Raw genomic sequence first — 6,000 nt, forward strand, 5'->3', positions numbered from 1 at the left:
TCCCGCAAAAAACAAGCCGCAATACAGCATCAGCAAAAAAATAAAAAAGTTATAGTCCTGAGAATAAAGCGATACCAAAATAATTATTTTTTCTATAAAATAGTTTTTATCATATAAAAGCACCAAAACATAAAAAAAAATGATATAAATGAGATATCGCTGTAATCGTACTGACTTGACGAATAAAACTGCTTTATCAATTTTACCAAACGCGGAACGGTATAAACGCCTCCCCCAAATGAAATTCATGAATAGCTGGTTTTTGATCACTCTGCCTCACAAAAATCGGAATAAAAAGCGATCAAAAAATGCCACGTGTCCAAAAATGTTACCATTAAAAACGTCAACTCGTCCCGCAAAAAACAAGATCTCACATGACTCTGTGGACTCAAATATGGAAAAATTACAGCTCTCAAAATGTGGTAACACAAAAAATATTTTTTGCAATGAAAAGCGTCTTTCAGTGTGTGACGGCTGCCAATCATAAAAATCCGCTAAAAAACCCGCTATAAAAGTAAATCAAACCCCCCTTCATCACCCCCTTAGTTAGGGAAAAATAAAAAAATTAAAAAATGTATATTTCCATTTTCCCATTAGGGTTAGGGTTAGGGCTAGAGTTAGGACTAGAGTTAGGGCTAGGGTTAGGGCAAGGGTTAGGACTAGGGTTAGGGCTAGGGTTAGGGCTAGGGTTAGGGTTGGGGCTAGGGTTGGGGCTAGGGTTAGGGCTAGAGTTGGGGCTAGGGTTAGGGCTAGGGTTAGGGCTAGGGTTGGGGCTAGGGCTAGAGTTGGGGCTAGGGTTAGGGCTAGGGTTAGTGTTACGGCTAGTGTTACGGCTAGTGATAGGGCTAGGGTTATTGCTAGGGTTAGGGTTAGGGTTGGGGCTAAAGATAGGGTTAGGGTTTGGATTACATTTACGGTTGGGAATAGGGTTGGGTGTGTCTGGGTTAGAGGAGTGGTTAGGGTTACTGTTGGGATTAGGGTAAGGGGTGTGTTTGGATTAGGGTTTCAGTTATAATTGGAGGGTTTCCACTGTTTAGGCACATCAGGGGCTCTCCAAACGGGACATGGCATCCGATCTGAATTCCAGCCAATTCTGCGTTGAAAAAGGAAAACAGTGCTCCTTCCCTTCAGAGCTCTCCCGTGTGCCCAAACAGGGGTTTACCCCAACATATGGGGTATCAGCGTACTCAGGACAAATTGGACATCATCTTTTGGGGTCCAATTTCTCTGGCTACCCTTGGGAAAATACAAAACTGGTTGCCAAAAAATAAGTTTTGTGGGAAAAAAAGATTTTTTATTTTCACGGCTCTGCGTTGTAAACTGTAGTGAAACACTTGGGGGTTCAAAGTTCTCACAACACATCTAGATAAGTTCCTTGGGGGGTCTAGTTTCCGATATGGGGTCACTTGTGGGGGGTTTGTACTGTTTGGGTACATCAGGGGCTCTGCAAATGCAACGTGACGCCTGCAGACCAATCCATTTAAGTCTGCATTCCAAATGGCGCTCCTTCCCTTCCGAGCTCTGTCATGCGCCCAAACAGTGGTTCCCCCCCACATATGGGGTATCAGCGTACTCAGGACAAATTGGACAACAATGTTTGGGGTCCAATTTATCCTGATACCCTTGTGAAAATACAAAACTGGGGGCTAAAAAATCATTTTTGTGAAAAAAAAAAGAATTTTTATTTTCACGACTCTGCGTTATAAACTGTAGTGAAACACTTGGGGGTTCAAAGCTCTCAAAACACATCTATATAAGTTCCTTAGGGGGTCTACTTTCCAAAATGGTGTCACTTGTGGGGTTTTTTAATGTTTAGGCACATCAGGGGCTCTCCAAACGCAACATGGCATCCCATCTTAATTCCAGTCAATTTTGCATTGAAAAGTAAAATAGCGCTCCTTCCCTTCCGAGCTCTGCCCTGCGCCCAAACAATGGTTTACACCCACATATGGGGTATCAGCGTACTCAGGACAAATTGCACAACAATTTTTGGGGTCCAATTTCTTCTCTTACCCTTGGGAAAATAAAAAATTGGGGGCGAAAAGATCATTTTTGTGAAAAAATATGATTTTTTACTTTTACGGCTCTGCATTATAAACTTCTGTGAAGCACTTGTTGGGTCAAAGTGCTCAACACACATCTAGATAAGTTCCTTAAGGGGTCTACTTTCCAAAATGGTGTCACTTGTGGGGGGTTTCAATGTTTAGGCACATCAGGGGCTCTCCAAATGCAACATGGCGTCCCATCTCAATTCCAGTCAATTTTGCATTGAAAAGTCAAATGGCGCTCCTTCCCTTCCGAGCTCTGCCCTGCACCCAAACAATGGTTTACACCCACATATGGGGTATCAGCGTACTCAGGACAAATTGTACAACAAATTTTGGGGTCTATTTTCTCCTGTTACCCTTGGTAAAATAAAACAAATTGGAGCTGAAATAAATTTTGTGTGAAAAAAAGTTAAATGTTCATTTTTATTTAAACATTCCAAAAATTCCTGTGAAACACCTAAAGGGTTAATAAACTTCTTGAAAGTGGTTTTTAGTACCTTGAGGGGTGCAGTTTTTAGAATGGTGTCACACTTGGGTATTTTCTATCATATAGACCACTCAAAATGACTTCAAATGAGATGTGGTCCCTAAAAAAAATGGTGTTGTAAAAATGAGAAATTGCTGGTCAACTTTTAACCCTTATAACTCCGTCACAAAAAAAAATTTTGGTTCCAAAATTGTGCTGATGTAAAGTAGACATGTGGGAAATGTTACTTATTAAGTATTTTGTGTGACATATGTCTGTGATTTAAAGGCATAAAAATTCAAAGTTGGAAAATTGCGAAATTTTCAAAATTTTCGCCAAATATTCGTTTTTTTTCACAAATAAACGCAAGTTATATCGAAGAAATTTTACCACTATCATGAAGTACAATATGTCACGAGAAAACAATGTCAGAATCGTCAAGATCCGTTGAAGCGTTCCAGAGTTATAACCTCATAAAGGGACAGTGGTCAGAATTGTAAAAATTGGCCCGGTCATTAACGTACAAACCACCCTTGGGGGTGAAGGGGTTAAAGGGAACCTATCACCCCCGGGCCTATTTAAGGTAAAGGAGCCAACTTCAGCAGCACTAAGGCTGCATTCTGTGAAGGTGGCTCTTATGCTTTTGATCCCTAAGAATGCTGAAATCACTTTTATAAATTTAGCGCCATACCTCTATTGCGCCAGGGCAGTATGATTTCTCCCTGACTCAAGAGCCTCGCAGCTGTCCATCATCCCATCGGGCGCCTCCTCCTCTCTGTCTTGAGCCGGTGCCCGCGTTCTGCAATCATCTCTCAGGCATGCGCCGTGCGCGCTGCCCTGGAACTCACATCAGCTGATGTACTGATATCGCGTCTGCACACAGCGGAGGCCCCAGATCCCACCAAGCAGTGTGTTATGATTTATTCACACCGCGGGACTGGGAATCTGGCGCTGTGCGCAGGCGCGATCTACTTACATCACTTGATGTGAGTTCCAGAACAGCGGGCACGGCGCATGCCCGAGAAATAACTGCAGAGCGCAGGCGACGGTGACGGCACAAGACAGAGAGGAGGTGGCGCCCAGTGGGATGATGGATGGCTGCAAGGCGCTTGAGTCAGGGAGAAATCGTACCTCCCTGACGCAATACAGGTATGGCGCGAAATTTCTAAAACTCATGATTTCAGCATTCCTAGGGATAATTAACATAAGGGTATGGCTCCACGGTACGGTTTGCCGGCGGGTTCGCCGCAGCGGCGAAGCCGCTCGGCGCTAAGCCCCGCCCCCTTTCTGGGACGCGATGGTGCCGGATGTGTACAGTACACATCCGGGATCATCGCCCCCCTCGCCATAGGGCCCTGTGATATGCCTTGCGGGGACGCTGCGTCCCCCCAAGGTGTACGGACATGCTGCGATCTGAAAAGACGCGCAGCATGTCCGGAGTCGCAGGGCCGCCGCGTGCGGGTTTCCACGCATAGTGGAGACGGGATTTCATAAAATCCCCTCCACTATGCTGGAACATCTGGACGCTGCTTGTTTGACGCTGCAGCGTCAAACAAGCAGCGTTTACGTACCGTGGAAACATACCCTTAGAGCCACCTTCACAGAATGCAGCCTTAGGGTATGTGTCCATGTTCAGGATTGTATCATGATTTGATCAGGATTTGACGCAGGTAAAATCTGCACCAAATCTGCACCTGAGGTCACTGGCAGGTCACCTGCGTTTTTCATGCGTTTTTTGACGCGTTTTTTTCATACAGATTTGTGTTTTTGTAAGCTCAATAAAGATATATAAAAAAAAAATGGTGATGTCATTTCTTGTCCAACCTCTTCGTTTACATACTCCATTGAAGAATAATGTTTACACCCACAGACAGATAGATGATAGCTAATAGATAGATCTATTGTATCTATTATCTATAAATATATCTATCGATAGATATATCTATAGATAGCTAGATAGATATATCGATACATAGATAATAGATAGATACATGATAGATAATAGATAGATACGATAGATAGATAATACCAAGGCCGATGTTTAGTATATCTATGTATCTATAGATATATCTATCTATAAATATATCTATAGATAGATTATCCATCTATCTATATAATCATCTAGGGGGTACTTCCGTCTGTTTGTCTGTCTTTCTGTCTGTAACGGAAATCCCGAGTCGCTGATTGGTCGCGGCCGGCAGTCCGGCCGCGAATTGGCCCCTCCCTACTCCCCATCCCGGACCAACTTTTATATAATAGTAAAAGTAATAAAAAAAATTAAAAATCATGCTATTCTGACCTTCCGTCGCCTCCGCAGCTTTCCCGCTCCTCCCGATGCTCTCGCCAGCTTCTGTTCCCAGAGATGCATTGCGAAATTACACAGATGACTTAGCGGTCTCTGGCAAAGACCGCTAAGTCATCTGGGTAATTTCGCAATGCATCTCTGGGAATGGAAGCTGCCGGCCGCATCGCGAGGAGCGGGACAGCTTCGGTGGACGACGGAAGGTGAGTAACTATTTTTTATTTTAATTCTTTTTGTGGGCTGTGTTATTTACTACGTGGCTGTGCTATATACTACGTGGCTGTGCTATATACTACGTGGCTGTGCTATCTACTGCATGGGCTGTGCTATATACTACGTGGGCTGTGTTATATGCTACATTGTTGTGCTATATACTACGTGGCTGTGCTATATACTATGTGGCTGTGCTATATACTACGTGGCTGTGCTATATACTACGTGGCTGTTCTGTCTACTGCGTGGGCTGTTATATACTACATCTCTGTGCTATATACTCCGTGGCTTTGCTATATACTTCGTGGCTGCTATATACTACGTGGCTGTGCTATCTACTGTGTTTTACTGTGCTATATACTACGTGGCTGTGTTATATACTACGTGGGTTGTGCTATATACTACATTGCTGTGCTATATACTACGTGGCTGTGCTATATAATACGTGGCCGGCCGCGACCAATCAGCGATATTGGTGCGGAATTTAACCCCCACTCACAGCGCGACGTACATACATACATATTCTAGAATACCCAATGCGTTAGAATCGAGCCACCATCTAGTATATATATAATCGTCTAAGGGTCTGTTTGTCTGTAACGGAAATCCCGCGTCGCTGATTGGTCGTGGAAGGCTGGCGCGACCAATCAGCGACAGGTGCAGTCCAGCCGTGAATTGGCGCGGGATTTAAACCACGCTTCACTGATTGCTCGCGCCCGGCCGGCTGCGACCAATCAACGATATTGCATCGGGATTTAAACACCACTTCGTAAATAAACTACATACATATTCTAGAATACCCGATGCGTTAAAATCGGGCCACCATCTAGTAGATATGTAATAGCAAGGCCGATGTTTATGAATGAACGTTTAATTTAAAAAAAAATGGGAAAAAAATGGCGTGGGCTCCCGCGCAATTTTCTGCACCAGAGGGGGAAAGCTGGGGCCAATATTTGTAGCCTGGGAAGGAG

The sequence above is a fragment of the Ranitomeya variabilis genome, chromosome 4, assembly GCF_051348905.1.
Source record: "Ranitomeya variabilis isolate aRanVar5 chromosome 4, aRanVar5.hap1, whole genome shotgun sequence".
Classification (NCBI taxonomy): Eukaryota; Metazoa; Chordata; class Amphibia; order Anura; family Dendrobatidae; genus Ranitomeya; species Ranitomeya variabilis.